General features: G+C 32.8%; 1 long non-coding RNA gene across 1 annotated transcript; it reads right to left on the reverse strand.

The window, feature by feature from the left end:
- Positions 1 to 872: 872 nt before the first annotated feature.
- LOC143062067 (uncharacterized) lies at positions 873 to 13175 on the reverse strand. The gene is made up of 5 exons (XR_012974524.1): positions 12790 to 13175; positions 9982 to 10142; positions 8572 to 8668; positions 1852 to 2016; positions 873 to 1409 (listed from the first exon to the last, which is right to left on the reverse strand). It is a non-coding gene; the product is annotated as an uncharacterized LOC143062067 (long non-coding RNA).
- Between the last annotated feature and the right edge of the window lie 13251 nt (positions 13176 to 26426).

A 26426-nucleotide genomic window follows, 5' to 3' on the forward strand; every position in this document is an offset into this window, starting at 1 on the left:
TTTTCTGTTCACATTTTCACAACAAAAAAGGCTAAACTAACTTTGTGAAAGTTAAAATCAATGTCAAGTGTTTCATTCGCCAAAAATATCGTGCGTTTCTGCGATAAAAATCACGCGCAATTTTGTGCATGAAGGGGGGAAAGTAGATCCTTACGCGTTGCATTCGCGCATGTCATTTGCGTACTAACCCAATAATTTTTATATCACGGCCAGTCCACTGATACTGACATTATCAGCGACTACACATCAAAGGAAAAATGTACAAATTACCGATAATTCTCAATATCAGTACTACTATTTCAGATTACTAAGATGCAGACAACTAAAAGTATGCTCGTTCAAAATTACTAAAAGAACCATTTGTGATGCTTGCAATTTGTAGATAACCATGTTATTTTTTTCGTTGTTTTTCCTCTTTTAGATTTTGTTGTTGACTCTTTTTTTTAGTCGTATCAAAAGTTGAGAAGAAAATCTATTTCAATCATTAAATCTATTTCCTGTTTTTTTTATTTGTTTGTTAAATTGAGCATTTATTATTCATGTTGGATTCATGCACCAACACCATTTTTAGTTCGGATGTATTGAATATATGTACAAGAAAAAAACATATATATAAATATTATCGACTGGATATCATCGGTCAACCGATACAGTGTCGTGTGAATAACGTAATTATTTAGTATTCAGCTGATTTTTTTCTCCGAATGACCTTAGATCTGCTCCGAATAGACTTTTGACGTCAAAATGTTTTAGGAATTTTGGTCTTCGATGCTTTTTAACTTTGTACTTTATTTGGCCTTTTTAACTTGTTTCGATTCGAGCGTCACTGATGAGTCTTTTGAAGACGAAACGCGCGTCTGGCGTAAATACAAAATTTAATCCTGGTATCTATGATGAGTTTATTTATACAAATGACTCCTTTCAAACTTATTTCGAATGCTTTTATTGAAATGTCATACACCAACGTCAATAACAGAGCAATCAGAAGAGTAATTTTAAACTTAAATAGTTAAGCTGTACTAAGGATACTATATATGTAGTTTTAAAAACTAGAAATATAATTGACTGTTAATATGATCCAAAAATGGTGGAATTGAGTTGCATTCGATTTTTTTCAAAGATCATCTCAACACTATGACACTTGTGATCATCATAGTGTTTACCAAATTATCGAACCATCATATAAATGGTTTTCAAAGACTCTCGGGATTCTGTAAATGTCCACCAATGACATGAATCTCCGGAAATAATCCCAGAAGGGTAATAGTATCCATTCAGATCGGAAATACCGCAGTCATTAAACCAAAAACCTCCCTTATGGTACTTCGGATTACAAGATCCACCAAAGACGTCATTATCGGTATCTAGTGTACTAAATTGATATCCTACCTGGTTGAACAGACTGTTACCTGTAAAAATGTTAGATTTATTACAACAAAATAAGAGCCGGGTCTTTAAATTTGCAGAAAAATATACATACACGATGGTGTAAATCGCCTTTCTGAAACTTAAACAATTGCTTTATTAGTATACTCATATGTAAATATGTAACGTCATTGGACTATAAACTATATAGTTTTGTATTCTAAAACCAACAAAAAATGATGAAGTTAGCATTAACCTTAAGTTGTCATGGTTTTAGAAAAGAAAAAAAAGAGAATAAGTTTTAAATATTACAAATATAATGTGTTAGTGGCAGAAACTTGGCTTCTATGTTCAAAACATAACGTTGTATTGCGACAAAGATACTTCTCTATTATTGAAGACATTATCATTACCTCTGGCTTTTCTGTTGGCTAGTTCGTTTTATGAAAGAACTAACATTTCATATATTTAAATCGCTGCACTAACCTGCTGAGCCACTGTATTCAGAAAAGTGAAGCCTATAATTGTCGTTTTTAGGGCCGATATAAAAGTCGGTATAATGAGCATACTTCCATACACCATCCCATGTCTGCATCAAAATTAGCAATTCATTTCCACCAGAAAGTGTCAATTGATACAAAGCCTCATTCCCTTTAAGTAAAAATGGAATAGTTTACATAAATGATAGTATGAGCAACAAAAAAAAAACAACATGAATTAAAAAGTCAATTGTTCATGAACAATTGAATGGTCTTTCCTTTTTTCTTTTATTAATTGCCTTCTTAGTTAAAAATATATGGTTTCTAAGGTTTTTTATGTTCATAAGTGGTTGCTTAGGGCAAAAATCAATCCTAAGGATAAATATATTTAAATAAGTTATTAAAAATGTCATATGTACTATTCATAGTATTTAAAGTTAAAAAAAATAAGTGATTGCTAAGGACTTGTATGTCGTTGCTAGGGACAAAAATGTCATTTCCAGTAAGGGACTTGACCTCTGACCTTGACCTAACTTTGTAGATCTTATTATGCGGATCATTTTTGCAATTCAAAGTTTCTTTCTATCTCTAACCACTTTTAAGTTATAAGCAAACAATCATCATTTCGGACCCCAAAAACAGTTTTGGTGCCCTAGTTCCATAACAGTTGGTCCAATGATTTTCAACCCAACATAACAAATGTAGATCTCGACAAGACACATATTTTCTCTGTTACATTTTATCAGCCATCTTTTACGGTTATTTAGTAAATCCGATAACAAGCTAGGTCAAAAAATAGGTCATGACCTTGACCTTTGACCTTAGATCAATTTTCATGTTCATGTAAATTGATGATCATTGGTGATGATCCTAGGTGGCTACAACTTACAGTTTTTGAGTTTTAGTGGCCAACCGACATTTGTTAATTTTCAAAGGGGCATAACCCTACCAATGAGTCGTTGAATCTTTTCGATTTAATGTAACGAAGCACCAGGGTCTGTTCTTGAACAAATTCCACCCTTTGTTTTTTTCTACCTATTATGGTTATGGAGTTAGAATGATAACAAGTTTTTCGGTGTTAGGGGAGATAACCCCTATAAAGGAAATGTTACGGGGTCGTGCCCTCACCACAAGATAGCTTTTGGTCAACCGATACTAGATACCTAATATCATTTCAACATGTCGCGTACTTTTTTTGGGAAATTTCGTTAAAGTTTGGCGGAAAGAATAATAATAATAATTAAACTGTCAATTGTTCTTGAACAATTGAGAGGTCTTTCCTTTTGTAATGTAAAATACATGTTCAAATAGACGTAGAATGTATTTAAAAGCTTTAAAACACACTGAAAAACCTTTAAATAAGGTTAAAAACACCAAATTCGCTATATGGGACATGACCTTGACCTTTGAACTTTGACCTTTGTCAAGGTCATTAGTCCCCAATGTCATTGCCGAAGACCCCATGGGTCTAGGACCTTTGGTTATATAGTAAAAGATGATTTTGTCTTTCCAGAAACCTAAAACAGGTGTTATGCCCCTTAAAAAAAGGTCAAATCTCTTCGGTCAAAATGTAACAAAGTTGTGCCGTAATGACCCAAACATTTTCCACTATTTAAAACTTCTGTAAGTATAATGGTTTTTGAGTTGTTCTGATAACAAGGTGTTAGGTCAAAGGTCAAGAACAACATACACATTTGACCTTGAGGTATTTTTGAAAGTCTCATGAATTGTTGATGAATGGTGAAGATCCTAGGTCTCTACGATTTACGGTTTCTGAGTTTTGGTGGTCCACCGACACCGGTTAATTTTCAAAGGGGCATAACCCTACCAATGAGTCGTTGAATCTTTTCGAATCAAATGTAACGAAGAACCGGGGTCTGGTCCTGAACAAATTTCACCCTTCGTTTTTTTTTCTATCTATTACGGTTACGGTGTTGGAACGATAACAAGGTTTTTTGGTTTCGGAGGGATTACTCCAAACCGACAAAATATTTCGACTAACAGGGTGAGTTCCGGATAGGTATTCATGACACCGATACAAAGTGAGAACATGAAAGCGACACGTCTTACGGTTTAGGCTGCTAACTTCGTCAAAGTTTGGCGGAAAAAGAATAATAATTAAAATGTCAATTGTTCTTGAACAATTGAGAGGTCTTTCCTTTTCGAAATGTAAAGTACATGTTCCAATATGCGTAGAATGCATTGAAAAGCTCTCAAACACACATAAAACCGTTAAAAAATGACAAAAAACAATAAATTCGATAATTTGGACATGACCTTGACTTTTGACCTTGTGACCTTTGTGAAGGTCATTGGTCCAGAATGTCATTGTAAAAGACCCCATGGGTCTAGGACTTTTCGTTCAAGAGTTAAAGCTAATTTTACCTTTTCAGAAACTGTTAACGGCGGTTATGCCCCTTAAGAATATGTCAAATCCTTTCGGTCAAACTGTAAAAAAGTTGTGCCTCAGTCACCTTAACATTTTTCACTGTTTACTATTTCTGTAAGATTAACCGTTTTTGAGATATCGACTAAAAAGTTGAAAGGTCAAAGGTCAAGGTCAACCTTAAAAACATTTAAAACACACTAAAAATCCTTCAAATAAGGTCAAAAACACATAATTCGCTATCTGGGACATGACCTTGACCTTTGACCTTGTGACCTTTGTCAAGGTCATTAGTCCCCAATGTCATTGGTGAAGACCCCACGGGTCTAGGACCTTTGGTTATATAGTAAGAGCTGATTTTGTCTTTTCAGAAACCTAAATCAGGGGTTATGCCCCTTACAGAAAGGTCAAATCTCTTCGGTCAAAATGTAACAAAGTTGCGCCATAATGACCCAAACATTTTCCACTATTTAAAACTTCTGTAAGTATAATGGTTTCTGAGATTATCCCATAACAAGGTGTTAGGTCAAAGGTCAAGGTCAACATACAAATTTGACCTTGAGGTATTTTTCAAAGATACATGAATTGATGATGATTGGTGAAGATCCTAGGTGTCTACGACTTACGGTTTCTGAGTTTTGGTGGCCAACCGACACCGGTTAATTTTCATAGGGGCATAACCCTACCAATGAGTCGTTGAATCTTTTCGAATCAAATGTAACGAAGAACCGGGGTCTGGTCCTGAACAAATTTCACCCTTCGTTTTTTTTCTATCTATTACGGTTACGGTGTTGGAACGATAACAAGGTTTTTTGGTTTCGGAGGGATTACTCCGAACCGACAAAATATTTCGACTAACAGGGTGAGTTCCGGATAGGTATTCATGACACCGATACAAAGTGAGAACATGAAAGCGACACGTCTTATATATATATGTGGTGGTGTTTAACGACCTTGACTGGCCTTGACACGTCTTACGGTTTAGGCTGCTAACTTCGTCAAAGTTTGGCGGAAAAAGAATAATAATAAACAGAAGAAATACAGTAAGGTCTTTCCTTATAGAAAAAGGAAAGACCTTAATAAACAGAAGAAATACAGTAAGGTCTTTCCTTATAGAAAAAGGAAAGACCTTAATTAAAATTCAATTCTTCTTGAATAATTGATAGGTCTTTCCTTCCATTTTGTTTTAATTATACTTTCATAAATAAACTGTCATATATATTGATTGATTGATTAATTGATTGATTGATTGATTGATTTATTGATTGATTGATTGGTTGGTTGGTTAGTTGGTTGGAATTTAAACACACACAAAACTCTTTAAATTGTGCCAAAATCACATAATTTGCCCTTTAGTACATGACCTTGACCTTTGACCTTGTGACCTTCGCCAAGGTCATTGCTCTACAATGTCATTGCAAAAGACCCTATGGGTCAAGGACCTTTTTTTTAAGAGTTTTGCCTAATAATGGCTTTTTATAAACCAACAATGGGGGTTTTGTCCCTTACATAATGGAAAAACCAATACAGTCATAATGTAACAAAGTTGCCCCTTGAAGTACCAAGCATTTTTAACTACTTAAATTTTCTGTATCTATAACCATTCATGAATTATAGGGAAATCAAAGACATATGAAAATCTAAAATATGACCTTGACCTTTGACCTTGACCTATATTTTTCAAGTTATGATCCAATGACCTCAAATCAACTTACGGTTCATGAGATTTATATGCATACCGAAAAGTAAAATATTCAAGGGGAAATAACTCCTATAATAAGTCACTGGATCACTTCGGTTAAAATTATTTGAAGTTGCGCCATCTGGCAAGGAACATTTAAACAAAACATTTGCCGCTAAGTCTTATAGTTTACGAGGATTAGTGATAACAGTGTTTTTTTGTAATTGGGAAGATAACTCCTATAAGGTAAATAGTAAACTTTGGTGCCCCTAATACAAGATAGCTTTTATTAACCCGATACTTGGTACCAAAGATCATTTTGATATGTTGCGTACTTTTCTTGGTGATTGACTTTGAAAACGGCGGAAGAAAAAGAATAATAATAAACAAACGAAATACAGTAAGGTCTTTCCATTAAGAAAGGAAAGACATTAATAATCAGAAGAAGAAATACAGTAAGGTCTTTCCTTATAGAAAAAGGAAAGACCTTAAATATACTAGGATGATAATTTTGAACGTCAAACAAAAGCTAAAATAGAACGAAAGTGTAAAACTAAGAACGAAGTAGATGAGCATACACCTTATTGCTATTTGTTCGCCATTACTAATCTTCACACAGGTTCAAGTAACATTTTGACGTCATAATACAAAATATATGACACCACAATGGAAAAGTGATTGTTGTATGACGTCAATAGTTCATGTGGGACATACTATCGGGTCAACCAGGAATAGCGATAAGTTGAATTGAGGACCTAAAATTCAAAAACGTTTTGCCGAATAGAGTTCATGTAATTACTCACCAAATACACTATACTTATAATTTAGTCCGCCAGGCGCTGGTTTGATCTAAATACGATCATCAGTGACGCTCGACTCAAAACAGTTGCAAAGCCATTCCATATATTAAGAAGTTGAACATTACTAACCGTGTCAGCACAAACATGCGACTACTGGCATAATCTATTCCTGCCTTAGTTTGAATAATCAGTTGTAAACAGAAACAATTCGTTGGTTAATATCACCATGTCAATGATGATTCAAGTCAGCAAAGTATTGCTGACCACTGGGATGGTGATATACTCAGAAGGAAAACCTCCACCCACATTTTCACAGGTCAAGTGGTTGTAAATTAACACATCAAAGATAACAGGCTTGATTGTAGTTCGTTTAGATGGTTCTAACTGTTTCTTTTTTATACTATTTACTCAATGAGAAGCACATAGTTTGAATGTTCATTGTATTACTTTTCATTAGGTATTCCACATACAAATTGTTGTAATACACTCGTAGCCTACCTCCTGTACGTCAGGATTAGCATGATTCAAACGATAAAATTGACTTAATATTCAGCTTGTTCATTGTGTTGTGTAAATTTAAACTAAAAATAGTGCAATCAAAAACCATAAGTAAAAGAAACAGCGAACAAAAAAGATAAACAAAACAAACGGGTCCACAAAATCTGACACTATTAGAGTTTTAAAAGCAGCTAGAATTCAAGGGGGAAACATGGTGTTCCGGAATGGTAAGCAGTTCCTTTCATGTCCCCTGTTGGATTGTTTGTATTACCAGTTCAAATCGTTGATTTTACAATCGAAATTGCAATTTCCACATTGAAGATGAATTTAAAACAGAATTACATGTTCGCATGGCTGTTAAATGTTTTGTATATTGTTGGCCTCCCAATTATGGTTTCGATCGTGCAAAATAAATTCAATCTGTTACAATGTTTTATACGAGTAGAGGTGAAATTACTCTATATTGAATTTGATGATATAAAGATCATGATACTCATTTACTGATTATAGAATTATAAAGGAAGAGTAAATTGCTAAATTGTATTTAAGTTTTTTCTAAATTCAAACAGCAAAGCATTTGCTTCTCCAACCTTTGGAAAACACAATAAACTTTGTTTTCAAGCAAAAGAGATATCATATTTTACCTCTTAAAATATAAATTAAATAGTCATTTTTATATATTTCCTGTTTACAAAATTAAAATTTTTCAAAAATTAAGGATTTTCGTATCCCAGGAATAGATTATCTTGGCGGTATTTGGAACAACGTTTTGGAATTTTGGGTCCTCAATGCCCTTCAATTTTGAACTTGTTTGGCTTTATAACTGTTTTGATCTGAGCGTCACTGGTGAGTCTAAAGTAGACGAAACACGCGTCTTCCGTATCAAATTATAATCCTTGTACCTTTGATAACTTTTTACATTATTACAATTGTTTCTGAAAATTACATCACCTAGAAGCTTACGTTTTATGATGTATTTTACATGGAAACAAACTATTCTTGACAAATGATTTTATTGCATGAAGCAAATTGAGTAATAAATTAACAATATACTTTGAAACAGAGATAAACTTATGATAAATACAAAACATATTATGATAAATCAGTAGCCGAGAGATCCTGAGTTAAATACTTGCTTTGTATTTGAAAATGTGTTAATATATACTAAAACAAAAACATACAAACTATATATCTTAGTGAGAAGTTAAGGTTCAGCATTTACTTCATATGTGTTCCAATGTTTGTCAATTTAAGTGTTTTCCCATAATTTTTATCTCTGATATATTTACATAATCATTCTCATAAATGTTAAAAAAAAGTCATTAGTAGTTATCATGTGATGATATGCATAACTTAACAAACCTATCCAGTATTCTGTTTTAGGATCACCAAAGCCATGTTCATAGTCCGACCACTTTCGATAAAAATCCACAGAACCGTCTTTCCTTTGTTGGAATACCTGAAATGTCACATTTCAACATTTTTAATCATATATGCATATTTATTAGCATCATTACTGCAAACATTAAGGGGAAACTATTAGAATGCTTTTCATAATGATTACTAGCAGTAGACAGCAGAACCGTCGTACATTTACAATTACGATTGCATTTACACTTCATGTAGCGTTTAAATATTAGATCGTCTCAAATTGTAAATATTTCTCGTCGCTTCCGAAATGACAAATGCAATATCAATAAAATTAGATTCTAATGTGCCGACCTAATATCGCCAACCAGTATAATCACCATATATCTACCTTAAGCGCACACGCAGTTATATACAATAACGGCTGTTCCGCTTTACGACAAACTGATTTATACTGCCAGATATTCTCAATTTTTGACATCGAAACCCCCAGTTTACGTAGCCAAGATTCAGATACAATATATTTATCTCTGTTCTACAGCAAAATAAACAAATCAGTCCATTTCAATTTACATGCTAAAATTTTATAAAACGAAAATTCCACGAAATGATGTTATTGTCTTGGCATGGCAACGAAACAAGGTGACGTCATAAGTATGTTTCTGTAAACAAAAATCAAATGTAAATACCGGTGTTTTAAAGCTTCTTGTACGCCCCAAAACGAATAAAACTACATTGGAAGAAAATATATAAGTGAAAAATGCGATTAAAAAGATAATCATTGAATTATAAAGTATTACTAATATTATCAAGATTTAGAGTCAAATACGGCTTTCAGATGAAGACAATCATTTATAATTATTCACAAATAAAACACTGGGCCTTTATAATGTTTTAATCAACAAGCAAAGGCTTCCCAGCTCGATGACACTGTTTCTTAAGGTGACATTAGATCGTTTAATACGAATTGTAACACTTTGATAACAAATGACTAAAGTTTTCTGAAACGTATTCTCGGTATTTCATAGATGTATTATCTGTTTTTAAAATTGGCGCGTCCGAAGCAAATTTATGGATTTGTCTTCATATAGGAATTGTTACTTATTTAAATATGAGTCTAAGATACTTCGATGGTTTATAAATTGCTATTGGCTTTGAACTTGAATTAAAATCTACAAATACTCTCAGTTTGGTACTTTATGTGTCATGTCTTTTTGTTGTTCGTGTTGTTTTAATAGAGAGGAGGGAGCTTTGGGGGTATTACTCATATACTTTTGGATTCATGTGAATCCCTCAGTTTTTTTTTTATTTTCGTATGTATATTTAGGGGATTTATGAGATTTGAGTATTCGTGCCTTTATATCACAGCTAAGGTTGTTATTCAATATATATACATGTACTCACTGTCCATCGACCCTCTATTGTTTGTAGGTCACACCAAACATCTTTTTGGATGTTAACGGAAGGGTAGATAGTGTACACACCACTACACGAATGACCTTGAGATTGAACTTCAGAACAATTTTTTGCTTGGGTATTTGGTGTCACTGTCTTGCAGACTGTTACTGTGAAAATAATAATTTTGAATTGTAGGTTATCATAACTATCGATATAAAACTATTGGATTTACAATACAGTTTCTCTAGTTATTAAATGAAAACAGGGTTGTGTTCAATATCGTAGCGGCTACTTAGGGCTACGCAGATTTATGACTATTGACCGTGTAGCTAGCCTAGCTTCTACATAGATATTGATAGCAACTAGGCTAGCTACTCGTTCAGTAGACAACAATCTACGTAGCACTACGTAGCCGCTACGATATTGAACGCAACCCATGCAAGTATGTGTTTGATAATATGAGGCAGTCTTTATGTGTGATTGAAGGCAATGTTCACTTTATCTCAGTAAACCTTTGGTAATCAAATAAATATTAATTTGCAGTAAATCGTAAAATTTAAAACGTGACTGTCTTCGTTTACATCGTGAAAGCTTCAATAATTCTTTGCATTTTATGTTGATTTTTCTTTTTATTGGTTCTGTTAATGTAAAGACTACGTCATCTCATATGAAAATGATGATACCCAAAGTGCAGTAGATATTCAATGCAATATAGCTCTAAGGTTACTTCTTCGGTTATTTTAAACATTTATTGATACCACAAAATGTAAATGAACTGCATCAGATGCCAACATTTATTTATTCTTGTAGAATCGTAAGCAGAAAAAAATACTTTGTATCTCACATTAAATTTTTGACACGAACACTTGTTCCAAATTATATGTTCCATTAGGCTTCGTCGTTAAAATGAAACTGCAAATTTGAATCTCTATTACAAGATTTAACGAGAGTGACAATTTCTGAAAAAAAGGTCGTTTTGAGCATTTTCTGCCAAAGTTCGGTTTAATCTTAATTTATTGAAAGCTAATTATCGGCAAATGAACAAGACCACACATTTTTTGTATCCCTAATCCATGTTCTAAAAATGTTGGCTCAAAAGACTGACCTGATTGGTTATAAAGTTATAAAAATTTAATTATTCAAAAATCAAAAACTACATATTGTAAATCCTCAATTGTTTCACAGAGTTTAGTTTGATTATGATATTAATTAAATTGATTACTATTTTTTACTTGTATCACATGTTTTGGTAAATAATTTCAGAACGAGATTTCAACGAGACTGAAACGTCAGAAGAAAACATCCTGAAGTATTTCTTAAGGATGTTCGCTGCTCAGTTTCAAAATAAATAACTTTTCATAAAACTAGTATGTATTGAAAAAAGTAAAATCACAAAAATACTGAACTTAGAGGAAGATCAATTGGGAAAGTCCATAATCACATGGCAAAATCAAATAACAAAACGCATCAAAAACGAATGGACAAAAACTGTCATATTCCTGACTTGGTACAGGCATTTTCAATGAATTTGATAGGGAATAAATTGAGGAAGCAAAAAAGCAAAAAATATAGGGGTCAATGTGCTTATTTTCGAGATATTAGTCATTGGAATTTAGGCCGGAAAATATTCTCTCTTGATTTTTCATAGCTTTATCATTGACCAGTTAAAGTTCTCAAATACTATTAAAAAATTATTTACAAATGACTTATAATTATACATGCAAAAGATTTATGAAAGAAAAATAGGGGTTCATGGGGAAGTTTTTTTAAGGCATTCAAATGGATAAAACCAGAGGATTCCGAAAATCTGACAAAAATTTCAAAACATGATAAGCAGACATCCTTAAATATTTCACGTCCGAGAAAGAATCTGAAGCAATATTTTTGCAAGATGAATTATTTTTCCTGTTCTTACTGATGCTATTGTGAAAATCTATGTTCGTTATTTTTCAATTGTCTATTACAATATTCTTGATATAAATAAAGGCAACAGTAGTATACCGCTGTTCAAAACTCATAAATCCATGGACAAAAAACAAAATCGGGGTAACAAACTAAAACCGAGGGAAACGCATTAAATATAAGAGAACAACGACACAACACCGAAACGCAACACACACAGAAACGGACCAAGCAACAGACAAAACACCACGAGAATAACAAATATAACATCAAAACCAAATACATGAATTTGAGATAGACAAGTACCGTGCCACGTCTTATCTCAAAAATAAGAGAAAACACAAACGACTCAACGTTAAAATGCAACACACACAGAAACGAACAATATTATAACAATGGCCATCTTCCTGACTTGGTACAGGACACTTTTAAAGGGGAATAAAAGTGGTGGGTTGAACCTGGTTTTATGGCATGCCAAACCTCGCACTTTAATGGCAAAGTTAAATATAACATTGAAATGACAACATAATATTACAGGACTACAATACAAATAAAAAGGAGACCATATTAGACAAAGAAAAGCATGATTAATAGATAACAAAAAGCATCAGGTTTAAAATTCAATACGCCAAAAACGCGTCTTGTCCACACAAGACTCACTAGTGACGCCCAGATATAAAAGATCGAAAGTGAAAAAAGTACAAAGTTGTACAGCACTGAAGATCAAAAGTTGAAAACGTTTTGCCAAATACGGCATTGTTTGTATGCCCGGGATAAGAACATTTTTATTATATAGAACAATTCATGCTATTGCAAACAGTAAATTTTAACAAATGAATATGAAAGAGATATACATAATGAAACTAAAGTATTAACTAATTACAGAAAACTAAACCCGAATATAATGTATACCTGGTGAAACGTCATAATGAGTCCATTCGTTCTCAGGAATTCCATTGACAGGTTGATTGGTGAAGTTTCTGTTGAAAGCTTGACATCTACCATCGTTTTTATTAAATGCTATGGACCAACAATTAATGTCATCTGCGCACGAGGTAAAACATGCTATAACGCTTCGTCTTTTTACCATCCACAATACGTTTACGGTCTTGTAAACATTTTCGTATTGTACATTTCGTTTTGAATTTCGAAAACGTTTTAGGGCCGAAATATTTATAAGATATGTACTGTAAATTACTAATACAGCAAAATTGTAAATCTTATACATGATCGAATGAGATTAACATGTATTTGATATGGGCATCTTCGAGGCAATGATCAATTTACAATTCAATAATGGAGTCTAAATTTTTCAAAGCTTATTAAAATGAAAACCATCTACGCAATTGGTTATCAGGTGACATATGACATAAGAAGTATACTCAAAGGTCTTCGTTATCAACAGCCGTGGAATATTAAACACTTAACATAAAAATAAAAGGGTTTTCAATTTTGTTTGCAGACCTGCGTTTTGTCTACACATGACAATCTTGTATAGCAATTAAGGAAAATCATCGAAGCAATTGCTTTATCTGGTGACAAATGACATAAGAAGTATACTCAAAGGTCTTCGTAATCAACAGCCGTGCAATATAAAACACTAGTTATTAAAGAAAACTCACCAGGCACAGGTTTCGCTCACAAACCACATTAAATTATTATTTTTCATATTATCCTGTCTTATTATTTTATATCATTTGGTCATGAAATTGAAAAAAAAAGATATATTAAATTTAACAAAAGTGTCTAAAAAATCAATAGTTAATCAAAACCCTCATAAAATATGAATAAACCAAAACGCAAATATGACGTAAAAGCTAGGTTTTTTTTAAAGTTTAAATACCCTATTGGACTTAAAATGGAATTAACAAATTAAAAAGAATTAGATGAAAGTGTGATTGGCATTCACATTACTATAAGACGTGTCACGGTACTTTTCTATTCCAAATTCATGTATTTGGTTTTGATGTTATATTTGTTATTCTCATCGGATTTTGTCTAATGCTTAGTCCGTTTCTCTGTGTGTTACATTTTATTGTTGTGCCGTTGTTCTCATATTATATTTAATGCGTTTAAGTTTAAGTTTGTAACCCCGATTTTGTTTTTTGTCCATCGATTTACGAGTTTTGAACAGCGGTATACTACTGTTGCCTTTATTTGGACTTTCATACGTATTGACTTTACTCTATGTATACTGTGTATGTTAAATTCAAATATACCATGTATGTCTTATGATATATTATATACAATTACAACAAACCAAATGTTGAATAAATCACTGTTAAAAATAACATTTTTCGTTAAATAATTGGGTCTTTATTTGAATTTTACACATAATGTAGAAATTTCTATTGACTAATTTAAACTGTCACTGGTAGATTAAGTTTATTAGAAAACAAACCACATAATTGAGCTCGACACAACAAAAGAAATTTCTGATTATTGAAATGTAACTATAAGAAGATGTGATCTGTTTGCCAATGAGACAACTCTCCACCACAGAACAAAAGACATAGAAAATTTTATAACTATAGGCCACCGTACGGTCTACAGCAATGAGCAAAACCCATACCGCATCTAAAAAGGCTCTGAAATGAGAAATGTTAAACAATTCAAACGAGATGATTTATGTTCAAAACAATGAAAAAATAAACATGATACTCAGTCACGAAATACAAACACTGATTGGCACGCCTCTGACTTGTGACAGGCACGTACATAATGTCTCAGATTAAAACACGTGACATTACGACACAACACAAAGATACTTGAAATACCTTTATAAAGAACAACAACTAAGTTACAGGCTCATATCTCTGTAGAGGACAACAACTTAGGAATATTGGTCTTCAATGCTCTTCAACTTTGTACTTTATTTTGCCTTTTTAACTTTTTGAATTCGAGCGCACTGATGAGTCTTTTTGTAGACGAAACGCGCGTCTGGCATAAATAAAAAAAAAATAGTTTATTCAGTGACAGGCTCATTACTAAGAACAGACAGCTGTAGAATGCCGCGAGGGTAAAGATAGATTGTATATCACTTAATTATATTTATTTTATTTCAGGAAATACTTTCTGAACTGTTTTGAATGCCAACTTGTTTTATAAAATGATTTAAATTCGTTAATGCCAACTTTATTACTTTGTAAAAATGAAATCACAAAATTCTGATTTCCGAGGAAAATTAAAAGCGGAAAGTTCCTAATCAAATGGAAAAATCACATCAAACGAATGGATAACAACTGTCATATTCCTAACTTGGTAAAGGCATTTTCTTAATTAAAAGTGGTGGATTAAACCTGATTCTGAAACTGGCTAAACCTCAACTTGTATGACAGTCGCATCAAATTCCATTACATTGACAATATTTTGTTCATAGATGCGTCTTGAATAACCAAGGGATCTTGATAAAAATAAGGTTATCTTGACCTACATTTCACATATGCTGATTAAAGTTTGCGTTATAATAGTCCATATTTGAGATATAACTCGTAGAGAAATAATGACATAATGACATAATCGTAAAAAAATGTCCAAAATAGGGGTATGGCGGTCAACCTTTTGTTATAATCTTAATCACTACAAAAACAAACAAATATATAACAAAGAAGTACAAAAACGCATATTTTATTTTACATAAATGAGGCCGTTAGTTTTCTCGTTTGAACTGTTTTACATTGTCTTATCGGGGCCTTTTATAGCTGACTATGCGGTATGGGCTTTGCTCATTGTTGAAGGCCGTACGGTGAACTATAGTTGTTAATATCTGTGTCATTTTGGTCTTTTGTGGATAGTTGTCTCATTGGCAATCATACCACATCTTCTTTTTTATAGGGTACATTAGAAAACATTAAATACAAGAATACAAAAATGTATCCCAGCATTATAACAGAACAAGAGAGAGTTGAGGTGCACGCAACAATTTTTGATTGGAAATATGGAGGATTTTGGTGTAAAATTAAGTGCAAAAAATTATATAAACAGTCTTAATTCTGACATCGGACTCTGACTACTCCTCATAAACTGAGTTTTACTGTGTGAATTGTTGTGTGTTTGTTTTTCTACATTAGCTAGATGTTAAGGGGGAGGGTTGAGATCTCAAAAAAACATGTTTAACCCCGCCGCATTTTTGCGCCTGTCCCAAGTCAACAGTCTCTGACCTTTGATAGTCTTGTTTGATTTTTAATTTTAGTTTCTTGTGTATAATTTGGAGTTTAGTATGACGTCCATTATCAATGAACTAGTATACATATTTGTGTAGGGGCCAGCTTAAGGATGACTCCTGGTGCGGGATTTGCTAGTTGTGTTGAAGACCCATTGGTTGCCTTCGGCTGTTTTTTGTGTTTTCTGCTTTATGGTTGGGTTGTTGCCTCTTTGACACATTCCCCATTTCCATTTTCAATTTTATTTGTATATACTGAGTTGACTTTACTCCTCAATTGACATAACTGGTCCAATCCAATTAGTTACGATAATGCTATATGATATAACTTAATTGTGCAGTTGATGAAATCGAATATCTTTTAAGTGCAGTTGATGAAATGGAATTCGGCTAGTTCATTTTCAAGACTTGATTTTGAAACTCGTGACTATTAAAGTTTCATCTACTGACAAAATATTTGTATTCCTCATCTCAGATATGGAATTAATCGCAGCTTTTCACCTCATTTCCTCATCATTGAATTTTATATGAAGATAACATTTTTTTAAGACCCTCGATTCTGACTATTACAGACGCATCTACTGACAAAACATTATTTCTCTACGAGTTATATCTCAAATATGGACTATTATAACGCAAACTTTAATCAGCATATGTGAAATGTAGGTCAAGATAACCTTATTTTTATCAAGATCCCTTGGTTATTCAAGACGCATCTATGAACAAAATATTATGAACTATAACTATAACACAGATAGATGGGGAGTCGTGGTGTAGTGGTTGGATCTCCGTTCCTGATCTCCCTTGACACCATTTGCGAGTGTGGTCTTGAAAATGAGGATGATACTCCGTCGATAGGGGACGATAAATGGCTGATCCGTTTTTAGGGAGAGACATATCTCTTGCACATAAAAGACACTCCTGTAGATTTCGAAAAAGAGAAGATTAATTCCGCTAAAAGGCAGCACTCGCACTCTCAAAGTGAAAAGGGATTCATTTGTCATTTCGGCGCCTTTTATAGCTGACTATGCTGTATGGGCTTTGTTCATTGTTGAAGGCTGTACGGTGGCCTAAAGTTGTCAATTTTTGTGTCATTTGGTCTCTTGTAGAGAGTTGTCTCATTGACAGTCATAAATAAATCAGACATTTTACACGAACAAGTCGAACAAGTTGAGATATATAAACAACATAAGATGGTGACTATACGCGTATTCGGTATTAACAGGAGGTTCAAATCCAAGTTAACTTCTATCAATAACCATGAAACAAAAAACACAGACATGACAGTGTTCATCCAATTAGACAGAATTAACATGAAGTATTATTAAGACGTTCACATTTGAAAATGTGCTGTTGTCTACCTTATTCGATAGTATAAATCGATTTTTCCAGATCTTTTTCAATACATAACTGTTAAAACAAAGTTTAAGAACAAATTCTTAATCCTTTTTTGCTCGTGCTCCATAGTTACACGTTTATCTACAATACCCAAAAGTTAATTATCAGCAAAAGTTTTCAATTAACAATTGCAAAATGAAATATCGTTTATTGATGTGAATTCGTAATAAATGCTCAAGAATGTGCACATACAATAATTTTCCTAACATTAGAATTTCAAAAAATTCGTTTCATATGCCTTCAAGCAGTATATATTGAAGAATCTTATAGAACTAGTCTCATTATGAATTTTTCACAAATACTTGTCTATGTCACCGCAATGCATTAGTCGTCCTCGAGAGTACTCCTAGCTCAGCAGTTTTTCTACACCAGGTATGGATTGTTCGAGTCGGATTTTTTGCATCTTCGGCACTTTTGTAATTGGAATGCACTTCAACTTCGACTCTGATCAATGTTGAATGACAGCCTATGTACATTTATTTGCAACCTGACTTCTCGTATTTTTGTGTAAACATTTGTAACTTAAGATTTGAAAGTTACAGATAAGACTGTGTATAAAATATACAAACATTTGGAAAATATATTAACCTAAAATTTTAAACAAAGGTTTTGAAATCACTTTTATTTCATCTTTCTTGTATGCAAATAATGTATTTTAACAGTCTTAACGTTTGCGCTGTTATATAGTGTATATGTTGTGTACAAGATGTAAGTTTGTACAAATTATAATTTGTACAGGGTCTTTGTACAAGTTATAAGTTTTTTGACACCTACCTTCTTGCAACAGGTGATACAGGTTTAACTTATAAAATGTACCACTGTAATGTTTTAAATTCAAAAAAGTATACGTCAACCTAAAATTTAGTGCTATTCTCCTTGCCTTCAAACTGGAAATGAGGATACCTGAATGGTTTAAATTCTAATTTTATTTTTTTCCTTATACCATATTCATATCTATACAAAATCTTTGTGAGGTCTTATTATAATTTTGTATCAATGCTCAGTATTAGACTGTATCATGAAGTTGTGAAAAAATGACAGAAATATGCAGAGCAAAAGACTATGTGCTTGCATCATCTATTTTTGTTCAGCAGGTCATAAAACACTGATAACTTGTACAAAAATTCTGTACAAATTATAATTTGTACAACATTACAACTTGTACACAACATATACATTTAACACATATTAATCTGTGATATAAGATAAAGTGCAAAATTCCAAAATAATAATAAAACGGAAATTAAAAAAAAAACAAAAAAACTTTTCGTTCATTTTAAAGTAGCGGCTATGTTTTTCTTAAGTTTATTTCACTATCCTTATTTTCACACTGTGACACTTGTGCGTATTGTAGTAGCCGTACTAACATGATTATCGAAACATCATATAGATGGTTTTCAAAGAATCTCGAAGACCTGTAAATATTCTCCAGTGACATGAATCTGTGGCATCAACCCCAGAAATGTAATAAAATCCATTCAAATCCGTCCTGCAACAGATTTTAAACCAAAAGCCTCCCTTGTGGTAGGTAGGATTACACCTAGAGCTCCAGGCGTCATTATCGATATCTTTTGAACTAAATTGCTGTCCCGCCTGACCATTACTGAGCAGACTGTCACCTAAAAATAAAGGCAACAGTAGGATACCGCTGTTCGAAACTCGTTAATAGATTGAGAAAAAAATCAATCTAGGTCACAAACTAAAACTGAGGGGAACACATCAAATGTAAGAGGCAAACAGTATAAAACAACCATCAACTTATAAACTATTCTAAATATTTTAGTGAAAAATAATGTATTATATAGCGAACATTTTCAAAACTCAGACTTTCTTTTCACTCGTTCGCAGTTAAACCTTGATGGTACCAAAAAATTGACTTGTCATGTCGTATATGTACAATTTGCTCTCAGTGTATTGAAGACGAATTCCATTGTTTCGATGCGCGTCCGAAATATAAGGAACTTTGAGTAAAATTTATAAAGAAATATAACTAGTCTATGCCAAGTGAATTCAAACTAATCGAACTTTTCAGTTTCTAAACTTACTAAATGGTTCCAATGATGAATATGTTGAACACATGTTTTTCATTAAACATAGAATAAATTATGCCACATATACAGTTAAGTCTCTTAATATCTTATATAACAAAATCAAATATTTTAAAGTAAATTAAGATTACATGGACACTAAAATATCATTGAACTCTTCAGTATTTTAATTTGTTACACATCTTCCATTGTATATGTATTTTCAAAGTAGCTTTGAAGCCCGTCTTTGATTGTTGATGAAATTGGTGTTAAGTGTTTGAAAAGAGGTACGTACGTAGGGCGCTTCAAAACACAACAACGTAACTTTGTTTGTAAAGACATTTACTACGTAATATCTATAATTAGTACAGTTAAGGAATATCTAGTTCCTCATCTTTCCTGAAATTCGAAAGGAACATAGAACATACCTATAATTATTCAGAATTGTTTTTGTGTAAGTGTCATGGTAGTATATGCTTCTTTTTTTTTTTGGTTTCCAAGTGAATGATCAAGTGATCACCTCTAGTTATGTTAGCTACACTCCTGGACTTACCTGCTGAGCCACTGTATTCCGATAAATAAAGCCTATAATTGTCGTTCTTAGGGCCGATGTAACAGCCGATATAATATGCATGCTTCCAAACACCATCCCAGGTCTGCATCAAAACAAGCAATTCATTTCCACCAGAAAGTGTCAAATGGTACAAAGCCTCATTTCCTTTACAAAATAATATAGTCATTGTTATGGTCGCCTTGGTTCATACCGTCACAATAGGTAATTCAGAAAAATGCAAGAAATTTCGACGTCATAATCAGATTTTAACCAATGAAGAACTGAGATCAAACGAACCACAATTTGATTTTGTTATATACAATGCATCCTAGTCTTGATCTCATAGAGTTTTTTTGATTCCATTGGTTTTTTTCCAAATCTTAATTTGTAAACTATACTTTCGATTCAAGATATTTTAAACAAGATATCTACTGTTGCCATTCAGTGAAATGCAAACTGCTTAATTTATACTATTAAAATATTCAAAAAAGCAAAAATGCATTTCTTAAAAGAGAGATGCACGATACCAAAAGGATATTTAAACTAATAATCGGAGAAAAACTGACAACGCTGTTGCAATATAAATATGAGACCAAATGAAAAACAATTGTATATAAAAGCGAGCCAAAATTATTTCGTGAGGAAAACTAGAAAGTTATTGACTAAAGCAACAATGCCTTTTCGTAATCTTAATCTCATTTAAAAAGAGCAAAACAAAATCAACAAAGTAAGAAACCAAATGTGAAACAACTCAAACAGGATAAACTTCATTTGTGTACTAAAATGTACTATCAATATAATCGAACCCCTATGTAAATTTAAAAAGGGTTAAAATCTATATAACCTAACTAAATCAAATGCTCAACACGAACGGAAATCACCTGTCATATTCGTAACTTGGTACTACAGGCATTGTCTTAAGGATATACATGGTTATATAGTTAGTTGTGTATCGTTCGTTCGTTTGCTTTTTGTGCTATTGTGTTGTATATTTTTAAATACTTTTTACTTTTCTTCATCACTCTTTAGTTCTTTTTATTTCATGTTCTGGTTTTGTATTTTTGTGCTATTTGGCTGGTTTGATTAAAAGAATGATTCGTAAACATCTAATTTAGGAACTCTCAGCATTAACATTTTAAAGCCAGACAATAAGAAATGATGAAACAGTTAAATTCGCCTTTATCGAACAAACCTATCCAGTATTCTGTGTTGGGGTCGCCAAAGCCATTTTCATAGAGCGACCAGCTTCTATCAAAATCAACCGAACCATCTCTTCTGTGTTGGAATACCTGTAAAGGTATTATAATTATAATAATGATATGAAGCTCAACTTCTTACAATAAAAGGGTCAACCACCAACATGCAGTTAATATTTATCACTTAAAGGCGAATATTTTTCTTTCTTAAAATTAACATATGAGTACACTAAACAATTAATTGTCCTCATACAAATTAACTTAAATTGAATATTTGAATTTCAAGGAACAAATCTGTTTCAAATTAAAACATTTAAGCTATTAAGGAGGTCATTATGCAAACAGTAACCACTTAAAATAATAATGCAATCTGTTTAATACTATTTTAAAAGTGTTGGGCTCGATATAGGTCTTTGTAAGGGGTCTGGTGGCCGAGTGGTCTAATGCGTCTAACTACTTTATCCCTAACCTGTCACGTTGTAGGTGATTTCGACTTATTCATTGGCTGTGTTTTTGATATACGCATAATGTGGTATATGGTCACCCATATGTACCTTTGGAATTCCATGGTTTCATATTTTGATAAATAAATATCAAATTGTTGGTACCAAGTCATAGGCCACCTTATGTATATGTATATCCAAACCTTGCTTATTAATTGACTAGGATTGTCAGTTTTCCTATCGAAGGTCGTTGGTTACCTCCGGCTCATCGGCTTCCTCCACCAATAAGACTGACTGCACGAAATGTTTCAAAAAGCATTCGGAACGCAAAAAGCAGCAACGCCATGCCCCCTTGGAAAATAAGAATATTTGATCCTTGACAAAAAAACAATATATTTTTTGTCTTTGAAACATTTTTATAACGTTAAAAAAGGAAAATGGGATTATTTTTTTTTTAAACTTTTTGTTTTTAAACTTAAACTATAGTCACGGTTACGTAAAATTGGAACAATGTTTTTGGTTGAAAATTTTTAAACTAACAACCGCATTCATTCAAAATGACGTTTTTAATTTAGCGGAATCAAATATCATTCCAAAAATCTTTTATTGTGTTTGCACTGTACAATCCTGACCTTCACATAATCCAAGATTATTTTGTATGGTTGAATCCGACATTGTTATTACCGGAAGTATTGCCATGGGGTTCCACGTGCTGTCTATTTTCTCGTGTTTCTCGGAGCTTTTCATCATAGTTATGCAAAAAAGCGCGGGAAATTGTATCATTAATGACAATGATATTACCGGAGAGTAACGAATGTTATGTAAATCAGGGATCCTCATAAAAGCCAATTTTTGCAAAGATGGCGGTTTTATAGTAAATAATCTTGAATAATATGAAGGTCAGAATTATACAGTGCAGACACCATAAAAGGTAGGACAGTAGTGGATATTTGGACTGGATTTTTCTTCCTCTAATTGAAAAAAACATCATCTCGAGTGAACATGGCTGCTTTTTAACAAAAGTTTGACAAAAATCATTGTGCCAATGTTACGTGACGGCGACTATAGATAATTCAAAACTAGAACAAGGAAAGTCGGTTGATGTTCGTTTCAAATGATTTATATTACCTTGGTGGATAACTGTATCTCTCTAATTTGACATATGCTACTGTTTAGGTTTTTCTCTGTCTAAAACTATAAAATTACCAGATGATATACCAAGTGATAGATATGTAGACGTAATATATTTTCCGTTGGTGCTTTCTTTCGGAGTTTCAGTTTTTGTCCGTTCTTGCAGTACCAGTAACGGTGTCAATAAATTCATTATTTTAATCTCTTACACTACACATTTTGATAATAATAAAGTGGCAGAAGTTTTTAACTGTATCGCAAGTTTTGATATAGAAGTATGATTTTACAGCTGACATTAAAAAGATTGATTGATTGTTTTTAACGCCACTTTCACCACTATTGTGCTATCTCGTGCAGTCAGTCTTATTGGTTGAGGAAGCCGATGAGCCGGAGGTAACCAACGACCTTCGACAGAAAAACTGACAATCCTAGTCAATTAATAAGCAAGGTTTGGATATACATATACATAAGGCGGCCTATGATTTGGTACCAATAATTTGATATTTATTTATCAAAATATGAAACCATGGAATTCCAAAGGTACATATGGGTGACCATATACCACATTATGCGTATATCAAAAACACAGCCAATGAATAAGTCGAAATCACCTACAACGTGACAGGTTAGGGGTAAAGTAGTTAGACCCATTAGACCACTCGGCCACCAGACTCCTTACAAAGACCTATATCGAGCCCAACACTTTTAAAATAGTATTAAACAGATTACATTATTATTTTAAGTGGTTACTGTTGCATAATGACCTCCTTAATAGCTTAAATGTTTTAATTTGAAACAGATTTGTTCCTTGAAATTCAAATATTCAATTTAAGTTAATTTGTATGAGGACAATTAATTGTTTAGTGTACTCATATGTTAATTTTAAGAAAGAAAAATATTCGCCTTTAAGTGATAAATATTAACTGCATGTTGGTGGTTGACCCCTTTATTGTAAGAAGTTGAGCTTCATATCATTATTATAATTATAATACCTTTACAGGTATTCCAACAAAGAAGAGATGGTTCGGTTGATTTTGATAGAAGCTGGTCGCTCTATGAAAATGGCTTTGGCGACCCCAACACAGAATACTGGATAGGTTTGTTCGATAAAGGAGAATTTAACTGTTTCATCATTTAGCTCCTATTGTCTGGCTTTAAAATGTTAATGCTGAGAGTTCCTAAATTAGGTGTTTACGAATCCTTCTTTTAATCAAACCAGCCAAATAGCACAAAAATACAAAACCAGAACATGAAATAAAAAGAACTAAAGAGTGATGAAGAAAAGTAAAAAGTATTTAAAACTATACAACACAATAGCACAAAAAGCACGAACGAACGAACGATACACAACTATCTATATAACCATGTATATCCTTAAGACAATGCCTGTAGTACCAAGTTACGAATATGACAGGTGATTTCCGTTCGTGTTGAGCATTTGATTTAGTTAGGTTATATAGATTTTAACCCTTTTTAAATTTACATAGGGGTTCGATTATATTGATAGTACATTTTAGTACACAAATGAAGTTTATTCTGTTTGAGTTGTTTCACATTTGGTTTCTTACTTTGTTGATTTTGTTTTGCTCTTTTTAAGTGGCCGTAAGATTACGAAAAGGTATTGTTGCTTTAGTCAATAACTTTCTAGTTTTCCTCACCAAATAATTTTGGCTCGCGTTTATTTACAATTATTTTTCAGTTGGTCTCATATTTATATTGCAACAGCGTTGTCAGTTTTTCTCCGATTATTAGTTTAAATATCCTTTTGGTATCGTGCATCCCTCTTTTAAGATATGCATTTTTGCTTTTTTGAATATTTTAATAGTATAAATTAAGCAGTTTGCATTTCACTGAATGGCAACAGCAGATAACTTGTTTAAAATATCTTGAATCGGAATATAGTTTGCAAATTAAGATTTCGAAAAAAGAACAATGGAATCAAACGAACTCTATGAGAGCAAGACTACGATGCTAAAAAAACTTATTTCCAAAATGTAAAGAAAGAGAACTGTTAGTCAATACTTATTATAATGAAACACATCGTTCTAAGAGTAAAAACTCTTCAATTGTCAACGAATAGTTCTATAATACTATTTCTGTAATTCTTCGACAATTTATCCCTATTTGCTCACATTGTATAAAAAAAATATCAAATTGTGGTTCGTTTGATCTCAGTTCTTCATTGGTTAAAATCCGATTATGACGTCGAAATTTCTTGCATTCTTCTGAATTACCTATTGTGACGGTATTAACCAAGGCGCCCATAACAATGACTATATTATTTTGTAAAGGAAATGAGGCTTTGCACCATTTGACACTTTCTGGTGGAAATGAATTGCTTATTTTGATGCAGACCTGGGATGGTGTTTGGAAGCATGCATATTATATCGGCTTTTACATCGGCCCTAAGAACGACAATTATAGGCTTTACTTATCGGAAAACAGTAGTTCAGCAGGTAAGTCAAGGAATGTAGCTTACACAATCAGTTCAATCACAAAAATACTGAACTCCGAGGAAAATTCAAAATGGAAAGCCCCTAATGAAATGGCAAAATCAAAAGCTCAAACATATGAAACGAAAGGACAACAACTCGTCAACTGTCATATTCCTGACTTGGTACAGTCATTATCCCATGTAGAAAATGGTGGACTGAACCTGGTTTTAAAGCTAGCTAAACTTCTTAAATCAAATTCTATTATATTGACAACGATGCGTGAACAAAACAAACAGACACAATAGTTAAACATGTAAAATCAACAATCAACAATGTGCTACAATCTCAAGCATTATCTTGTAGACTCATATTTCACTATACAAATGTGTCCTCTCACTAAATGGCTCAAAGGTGATTATATTGAACACATTCTTTCCGTTCAACATACAATTAAGGATGGCACATATACAGTTAAATCTCTTAAATATCTTCAATATCTTCACTTACACTTAGATTTTGATATTGTGGGTCAGTAAAGATCCATGCAGAGTACATTGAGAACAAAACTATGTGGGAAATTGGGAGAATTTAGCTTCCCAAATTTGAACTTTCATGTAATGTAGCAACATTCCAGCTGCACTGCCAAAGTCGTAAAGATAGTGTCCTCCTTTTGTAAGTTTTCCTGACGTCATCATGCCTTGCATGGCCGTTATGGAATTTCCATTAACTTAGATTTGATGTTATGCCATGGTTGTCACCACCATCCGTCCTTCTATTTCTCGATGGTGAAATTACAAAATCAGACTTATTTCCAAAATATGTGTCAACAAAGATCAACATTACGAGTTGTCATCAGTAAACTCTGCAAAGATCTTAACTAACCCACAATGTCAATTTCTAAGTGTAAGTCAAGATATTTAAGATATGTAAGAGAAGTAACTTTATATACTGTATGGCATTTTTTATTGTATGTTTAAGGAAAAAGATATGTTCAATATATTTATCATTGGAACCATTTAGTAAGTTTAGAAAAGTTCAATTAGTTTAAACACACTTGGCATTGACTAGTTATATTACTTTATCAATTTACTCAAAGTTCCTTATATTTCGGACACGCATATAAACAATGAAATTCGTCTTCAGTATGCTGACAGCAAAATGTACGTATACGACGTGACAAGACAATGTTTAGGTACCGTCCAGG

This window comes from Mytilus galloprovincialis, chromosome 2 (assembly GCF_965363235.1).
Source record: "Mytilus galloprovincialis chromosome 2, xbMytGall1.hap1.1, whole genome shotgun sequence".
NCBI lineage: Eukaryota > Metazoa > Mollusca > Bivalvia > Mytilida > Mytilidae > Mytilus > Mytilus galloprovincialis.